Genomic DNA, 9634 nt, shown 5'->3' with positions numbered 1-9634 from the left:
AGCCTCCTTGATCTCGTGGTAGATCCACTCTTGTAAACATCCACAATATCAATATCAATCAAGCAGGACGTAGGGTTTTACCTCCATCAAGAGGGCCCGAACCTAGGTAAAACATCGTGTCCCTTGTCTCCTATTACCATCCGCCTAGCTGCACAGTTCGGGACCCCCTACCCAAGATCCGCCGGTTTTGACACCGACACCAGGCTTTGTATTCTTTGCTGAGCCATATTCCTTTTTGAGCACTACTTTCTTGGAAGTAGCCTCATCTTCAGCTGCCACATAGTCCTCATCTTCAGAGTCTGAAGTTCTCTTCCTCCTTTGCCTGGTAGCAGCCTTAGGCAGGTTGCTAGGAGTGCTTCTGTTTCCATCATCTAAAGAACTTGAGGGACTAGTGCCCTTGCTCATGTCAATCTGCTCTTCTGACCTATTTTGGCTGTCACTCTGGTCTGACATGCTGCAAACACTGACTGCTGACCCTGTGAAGAGTTACAGATGAGATAGAGTGGATGAGCATCACAAAATGCAGAGATTTTTTGCAAAAGAATGATTCAAAAATTCAGTTTTAGTTTTCCATAGAAAGCATTTCGGATCAACCGATTTTCAAACTCGGTGATACCGAAGCAGTTTTGGAACCTAAACTGATGAACTCGGTTGGACCGAGTCACAGTTTGGTGGCACCGAGACTGTTAGGGTTTCACAAAGTCCTAAAATCGGTCGCACCGATTAGCAATTCTCGGTCAGACCGAGAGTTACTAGTGCAATGGCATAAGCCAAATCGGTGGGACTGAGTTTTTCAACTCGGTGGGTCCAAGATGGTTTCGGCAGAAACCTAACCCTAAAATTTTGAATCTCATCTAATCTACGGACTGCATAGACTGGATAGGAGTGTTTCAATCGTGGCAAGAATCAATAAGAACACAATGTGCTAGGAATCGGACGAGGATAGCACAGTGAGCGAGTCCATACCCTAGCTTGGCGATGAACTCGCTACGGCGGCAATGGCAGGGGCGATATCCGTTGACGGCGGCGGAGACCAGCGACAGGAGGCGGCTGGTGACGAGGGGACGATCTGGAGACCTGGGATGGAAGAGCAAGCTATTGCGCGGGCGAAGGGGTTCGGAGGAATTTTCAAATTTTTGCCTGTGACTATATATAGCCCGACCCTGTCGGTGTGACCGAGTGGAACAACTCGGTGGCACCGAGATGCATAACTGTGTACAGTTACAGCAACTCGGTGTGACCGAAAAGTTCAAATCGGTTGCACCGAGATTGAAAACTTAGATCAACTTAATGATCTCGGTAGGACTGAAATGTAGGAATCAGTCAGACCGAGAATCACAAAGAAGTTTTGGAAGTTTAAGTCTATGACGAATCGGGGACTCCGAGTGCTCCTCACACAGAGTGGTTCGAATCTGACTTGATCAAATTTTGTGATGTAGCATGAATAGAGTTTGAGACGAGAAAAGCATAGATAGCTAGAGAAGGTTCTTAGGCATTCTTGTCCATCCACTTGGCAAAAAGGAAAGAAGCCAATCAATCAAAACAACAAGTGGATGTCCTTGAATGAGTAAAATATGCACCAACATGCTCACACAATAAGATGGCAAATTAAATATGTGGCAAAGCATGCACAACCAATTCTAGCATCTATCAAACAATTGGCGATGACTAGGTCACCTATATATGAGGATATTGACTTAGGAGTCAAATGAAAAACATTTGATCATAGGTCATACTCATCATTTAAGCTCAAGTGGGGTTACCACTTTTACATAATGCATTGATGTGTTCACACCATTAGAGTTGCTTTGACTCAATTCTTAGAGTTAAGCTCCCCTAGATGTGAGATCCCCCCTTAGAGGTATGAACTAACCTTGGGTTATTCGATGATGACTTCATGTAGGTATTGAAGATGTGGATTCTCAATGTTGATGTAGATCATTTGGAGCAATCCTTTGGAGTGAGTTGCACTTTCAACTTACCTACATGGGTTAGTCCCACAAGGAACAACCAAGAATATCCATAGACATAGAGTGAAGCACACACAAGATGATGTCCATGAAATCATTAGGTTACCTTGTCCCTTGCCTTACCAACATGAGGGTTTGTGACTCCTTGAACTAGTGCAAGATGTGGAAGTTGATTGCACTTGTTCTTTCCATAATGATATGAGTGAAGAATGTTGGCGGAGTCACCCTCAAGAACTCTCTAGTTCTTCTTCTTCGGGATCCACATCATCTTGATGGGAATCCTTGGAGTTGTAGTTGTACTTGATGAAGTAGAACTTGACGTAGTCTTAGGAACCCACTTGAACGAGGCTTTAGGTGCTTCTTCAAATGCATCAATCTCTTTTTGAAGCTTGTCCTTGCCTTTGTTCTTGTGGTCTTGTGGTGGAAGATCATCTTGGGCTTGTGTTCCCTTGAAGGAAGTAGGATCATACTTCTCTTGCTGAGGAACAAACTTCGTCTTGGGGTATTGATCTTCTTCCCACTCAACTCCATTGGCATTGAACTTTCGTTCAAAACCAACACCTTGATTCTTCCGGTGTCTTCCTTGCTTGCGTACAATTTCCTCGAATTGCTTACTCCCGGCAAGGCTCTTGTAAACACCTTTCTCTATAATTCCCTTCAATAAGCTATTTTCTTGCTCAAGTGTAACTTGGCTAAGAGAATCATTAGTGGAATCAAGAGAACTACTAGAAGCAACAATATTGGATTTGACATTATTATTGTTACTACTAGAGGAAGTATCTTTCTTGTACTTGTTGCTAGACTTGACTTGAGGCATGTATGTAGATAAGAGTAAACGCTTGGCAATGTAAGAAGAACTTTTCTTATGGAGATCATCATTGATTGCTTTTAAGAACTCATGCTCTTGCTCAAGATTGAGCTTTTCAAAGCGTAACTTCTCATGAGCCCTTAAAAGTTCTCGATGATCTTCGAAGATAGTTTCATGAGCTAACTTAAGAGTGTTTAGTTCTTTAGTTAGAAGCTCAATCTTCTCCTTATCATTGTCATTCATTTTATCTTGATTAGCATGATTAATTGACGTTTCATCATAGTATTCATCACTAGAGTACAAGTAAATCATCATCCACAAGCAAGTCATCTTCATCACTATTGAAATCAACATACTCAGGATGTGTTACCTTTGGACCTTTGGCCATGAAGCATCTTCCAATTCCTTCATTTGGTGAATCAAATATGCCGTAGGAGTTGGTAGACACAAGTGCTATACCGGCAACACCTTCATCTTGAGTATATTCGCAGTCGGAGTGATAGCTTCTCTCGGAGTGATTGTCGGAGTCAGAGCCGGATACCCATTCACCAACATGAGCTTGATGTCTTCGTTTTGTGTAGCTCCTTGATGACTTGTCCTTCCTCTTCGAATCCTTGCTTCTCCGTGAGGGTCTTCCTTCATAACGATCATCTCTACTCCTCCTCTCTCTTGGTGGTTATTCTTCTCTTTTGCTTCTTCTTCTTGGAGAATCTTCTCTTCTTTTGTAGGGTGTCGTATACTCATTGGAATAGTGTCCGGGTCTCCCACAATTGTAGCAATTGCGAAGATCTTTTGTCATTGTAATACCTTGACTTGGAGCTTCTTTCTTTGCATCTACTCTTGTAGAATTTGTTGAAGTTCTTCACCATTAGGCTCAATTCTTCATTGAAGGTTTGTTTCTCACTTGATGATGTGGGGGCTTCACTTGAGGCTTTGTAATCACCACTTGACTTGTTGTGAAGTTCCTCCTTATCCTTGAGTGACATCTCATGAGCAACAATTCTTCCAATGACTTCCGTTGGCTTGAGATCTTTGTAGTTTGGCATCATTTGGATCAATGTGCACACGGTATCATACTTTCCATCCAATGCTCTTAGGATCTTCTTGATGATGAATTTGTCGGTCATCTCTTCACTCCCTAAGCCGGCAATCTCATTTGTGATAAGAGCAAGCCTAGAGTACATTTTAGCGACACCTTCACCATCCTTCATTTTGAACTTGTCAAGCTCACTTTGGAGCACATCCAACTTGGATTCCTTGACGGATTCGGTACCATAGTGAATATCAATCAAAGTATCCCAAATTTCCTTTGCATTCTCAAGACGGCTGATTTTGTTGAATTTTTCGGGGCACAATCCGTTGAAGATGATATCACAAGCTTGAGCGTTGTATTGCAGCATCTTCAATTCTTCCACATTAGCTTCACGGTTCGGCTCTCTCCCGTCAAAGAATTCACCTTGCAAGACAATACAAATAATTGCCCAAATGGCGGGGTTATGTCCGAGAATATGCATTTTCATCTTATGCTTCCAACTAGCAAAATTAGTCCCATCAAAGTAAGGACCTCTACGGTGATAATTTCCCTCGCTAGATGCCATACTCTCCTAGGTTGTGAAACCAAGGCTATGACCACCAAAAGCTATGGAAATCAAAGCAAATGGAGACCAAGGCTCTGATACCACTTGTAGGACCTTGAAGTATGTCTAGAGGGGGGGTGATTAGACTACTTGACCAATTAAAAACTTAACCTTTTCCCAATTTTAGAGTTTGGCAGATTTTAGTTATGTTAGGACAAGTCAAGCAATCATCACACAATTCAAGCAAGCATGCAAAGAGTATATAGGCAGCGGAAATTAAAGCATGCAACTTGCTAGAAAGTAAAGGGAAGGGTTTGGAGGATTCAAACGCAATTGGAGACACGGATGTTTTTGGCATGGTTCCGATAGGTGGTGCCATCGTACATCCACGTTGATGGAGACTTCAACCCACGAAGGGTAACAGTTGCGCGAGTCCACGGAGGGCTCCACCATGAAGGGTCCACGAAGAAGCAACCTTGTCTATCCCACCATGGCCGTCGCCCACGAAGGACTTACCTCACTAGCGGTAGATCTTCACGAAGTAGGCGATCTCCTTGCCCTTACAAACTCCTTGGTTCAACTCCACAATCTTGTCGGAGGCTCCCAAGTGACACCTAGCCAATCTAGGAGACACCACTCTCCAAGAAGTAACAAATGGTGCATTGATGATGAACTCCTTGCTCTTGTGCTTCAAATGATAGTCTCCCCAACACTCAACTCTCTCTCATAGGTTTTAGATCTGGTGGAAAGAAGATTTGAGTGGAAAGCAACTTGGGGAAGGCTAGACATCAAGATTCATATGGTAGGAATGGAATATCTTGGCCTCAACACATGAGTAGGTGGTTCTCTCTCAGAAATGGTAAGTTGGAAGTGTAGGTTTAGTCTGATGGCTCTCTCCACGAATGAAAAGGAGGTGGAGGGGTATATATAGCCTCCACACAAAATCTAACCGTTACACACAATTTACCAAACTTGGTGGGACCGATTCAACAGACTCGGTCTGACCGATTTAGCAAACCTAGTGTCCGTTAGGATTTTCGGTGGGACTGACATGCAACTCAGTGAGACCGATTCGATTAGGGTTAGGGCATAACGTAATCTCGGTAAGACCGATTACACAAACTCGGTGAGACCGATTTTGGTAATAAGCTTTCCAGAGAGTTGGTCAGGTAAACTCGGTGGGACCGATTTGCTCTTTCCGGTGAGACCGAAATGTTACAAAAGGGAAACAGAGAGTTTACATTGCAATCTCGGTGGGACCGATCGCTCACTTTGGTTAGACCGAAAAGTTACGAAGGGAAACAGAGAGATTACAATCCCATCTCGGTGAGACCGAGATCCCTATCGGTAAGACCGATTTTCTTAGTGTTTGTGGCAGTGGCTATGACTTTTGGAATCGGTGGCGCGGGATAGGAAGAATCGGTGTGACCGATTTTGGCTTTAGGTTTAGGTCATTTGTGGATGTGAGAAAGTATCTGTGGGTTTTGGAGCATATCACTAAGCGCATGAAGCAAGAGGCTCATTAAGCAACACCTCATCCCTCCTTGATAGTATTGGCTTTTCCTATAGACTCAATGTGATCTTGGATCACTAAAATATAATATGAAGAGTCTTGAGCTTTTGAGCTTGAGCCAATCCTTTGTCCTTAGTATTTTGAGGGATCCACTTTGATCATCCATGCCATGCCATCCATTGAGCTTTCCTGAAATAATAGTCTTGGAATAGCATTAGCTCAATGAGCTATATGTTATTATGAATTACCAAAACCACCTAGGGATAGTTGCACTTTCAGTTGCCCAAGAGGACCTGCTGCCCTGACACGCGGTTCAAACATGGGTATCCTGCCTTATGGGCTCATCTTCATATGATTACTTGGGGGCTTCCTATTCAAACATAGGTGTATTCACCAAAGAGAACATGGCGTTACTACCCTCTTGATGCGGCTATCAAGACAATATTATCATCAGGGGCCAAAGAGAGTTTGTTGCACAGCACAACTCAAACATAGGCACCCGGCAAGCACATCTCAGAAATATATCACATGGGGGCTTCTGCTTGCAAAGCGGAGTCCTGTCCATTAATTCGGCTATCACGCCACAACAAAGCTTGGGAGCTTCACACCCAAGGGGCCAAAGAGAGTCTTGTTACTACGCATAACTCAAACATAGGCACCCATTGAGCACAGCTCACAAAGTTACTTGGGGGCTCTTTGTGTAAAGTAACAAAGAGTTCGGATGGACCCTTGTAATTGGGTATCGACCCACGGCTTGGAAGCCTGGTGTATTCACCTAAAACCCCGGGTTACCAATTGATCATGTCAACTATTCAAGGTACAAAGCTTTTTATCCATTATATTGAAGGGTCCACTGCTCAGTTGGTAAAGCACAAGGCTTTTAACCTTGTGGATGTGGATTCAAGCCCCATGATGGGGGTTACATCATATGATGTTATTTTGATTGAAGTATATATAAAGTCCCAGCTCAATATTATCTTACCGAGCCGGCCCTTGGGGGCTACACATTGCTGTTAAAGTCTTCATGATCATATTTTCAAAGTCCCTGCTCATTATTTGCATAATGACCCGGCCCTTGGGGGCTACACTGGTCGAAGTTTTTATGAGCATCAGGAAATTACAAGTCCCAGGTTGCTGCAAGCATGACAACCCGGCACTTGGGGGCTACATATGTGGAATACTCAGTTCTGACTAGTGATTGAGATGAACAACCTGGATTTCTTCAAGCTTGTGACGTTCATATTGAAGCAAATCTTAAGCTGTTACTACGTTACCTTCTTAAGATTTGAGGGCTACAAGTGATAGGCATATAATAGGTATATTTTCAAAAGCTGATGTTAACAAACAGTTATGATCCGGTGCCATCAATATTTGTAAACCGACAAGTTCTACATTCTTAAACAGGCTGAAGATTAGATGAGTATTTAAAAGACCAATATTTTTGTTAAGCATTGGGAGCTGAGTCAAAGAAGTTATTCTTCACAATATTTCTCTATGACAAACCAATGTCAGCAAATTGATTATGAAGCTGGCCTATTAACCCAGATTTTCTAGAAGGAAATGACAAGGATTTAAAGATGCTCAGGATCAGTTTAACATGGATAAATCCAAATTAAACTGGGGGCTAATGTTGGGGATATACCCCGCGGTATGACCCGGCCGGAGTCTTAACCCGGCTAGGACTTGGTAAACCGGCGATGGTAAACCAGCAGACAGTTAAGACAGATGGCTAAGACAGATGGTAAACCGGTGAGTGTTAAACCAGCAGAGTTAAGACAGATGGTAGCACCGGCAGGTGTTAAGACAATCATAACCCGGCAGACCATGTTAAACCGGCAGGCAATGTTAAACTGGCAGACAATGTTAAACCGGTAGACAATGTTAAACCGGCAGACATTAAGAAGCCCAGGAAAGGAAGTCAAAATAGTTTAAGTCTTAGTCCGAGATGGACTCTACATGTAACCCGCCCCTTCAACTTATATAAAGAGGGCATGGCTCCCCAAAGAGGGACAAGCAAGAAACAATCTGTAGGGCTAGACACAACTAGAGGAGAGCCGGTTTACGACGACTCCCTCGTGATGATAATGAGATCTAGCCTCAAACAGCATGTAGGGTTTTTACCGGATGATGTTTCTCGGGGCCCGAAGCTGTCTAAACCCCTGTCTTGTGTTGCATCTCTCGATTCCGCTCAACCCCTCTCAAGCTACCACATAGATGCGTTGGCCTTGCGACTAAGTCCTGACACTAAGGACATCTGACGTGTTAATTCCACGACAGACCTCCTATGTTAAGAACGGGGTCCTGTTGATCGAGAGGGGTGTGGCGTACCGCAAAACGGAGGAAACGGACCTCCTATGGTCGAAGTGGGGGTCCTGTTGATCGGGAGGGGTGTGGCGTACCGCAAAATGGATGAAACGGACCTCCTACGGTCGAAACGGGGGTCCTGTTGATCGGGAGGGGTGTTGCGTACCGCAAAGCGGACGAAACAGACTTGTGTTGGAGCGTTACGGTCGAAATGGAGGTCCTGTTCATTGGGAGGGGTGTGGCGTACCACAAAACGGGACTCCATGGGATGATGTTCATCTCCACCGTCGACCTTCTCCAGCCTCCACGGGCTACCGTCGACCTCCTCCAGCCTCCACGGGCTCCTGTTCATGCAGCCTCCACCGCGCGCTACTCCACCGGCTACTATTCAACCACCCCTCCACTGTCTACTATTCATCCACCCCTCCACACCACGGGGTCCTGTTCAACCACCCCTCCACGGGCACCCCTCCACCGTCTACTGTTCATCCAGCCCTCCACACCACGGGGTCCTGTTCATCCAGAGGCAACACCACTGCTCACTGTTCATCCACCCCCCCCGCAACGCTCACTGTTCATCCAATCGATCGGCTTCAGTTAGCAGCAGTAGCGACGGAATCGCTCGATCAGGTTCAGTTAACAGCCATCGATCGATCGCTCGGGTTCAATAACACATAGCCTACAGTGCAATCGCTCGGGTTCAGTTAGAGCCCAATGCCTCGCTCGGGTTCAGTTAGAGCCAACGCCTCGCACACACGCGCGTACGTGTACGAGAGAAACGCGCATCGCTCGGCCCCCGATGTAACGCCCCGGATTCGATGTGCCAGGTGTCTTCCAGTTATTCGCCGTTGTTGTCATGTCATTTGCTTGTGTGTTGCATTTTATCATGTCATCACGTGCATTGCATTGCATACGTGGTCATTTCACGCGTCCGAGCATTTTCCCCGTTATCCGTTTTGCGATCCGGCACTCCTATGCCCTCCGGCATTCCCCCTTTTGTCTCCTGTTGTGAGCGGGTGTTAAACATTCTCGGAATGGACCGAGGTTTGCCAAGCGGCCTTGGTATAGCACCGGTAGACCGCCTATCAAGTTTCGTGCCATTTGGAGGTCGTTTGATACTCCAACGGTTAACCGCGTAGCCCGTAACCCCCCTCTCTCTTTGCAGCCCAACACCCCTCCAAAGTGACCTAAAACCCAGCAAACTCCCCTCCATGCTCTCATTCGTTCGATCACGATCGTGTGGGTGAAAACCGTGCCTCATTTGGAGTCTCCTAGCTCCCAGAATCTATAAATAGCCCCCTCCCCCGAAATTCACGGATCAAATCTCCCCGAAACCCTAGCCCCGCACCTCTCGCCCGCCAGACACGTCCGGATCGGACCGGACGCGTCCGCGCCGCCGCTCGCAGCCAACCCGCGCCTGCCACGTGGTCACCCGGCCACCGCACGCGCCGCCGGCCCACCG

The sequence above is a fragment of the Triticum dicoccoides genome, chromosome 5B, assembly GCF_002162155.2.
Source record: "Triticum dicoccoides isolate Atlit2015 ecotype Zavitan chromosome 5B, WEW_v2.0, whole genome shotgun sequence".
In the NCBI taxonomy this organism is placed as follows: Eukaryota; Viridiplantae; Streptophyta; class Magnoliopsida; order Poales; family Poaceae; genus Triticum; species Triticum dicoccoides.
This window is presented reverse-complemented; position numbering follows the sequence as displayed.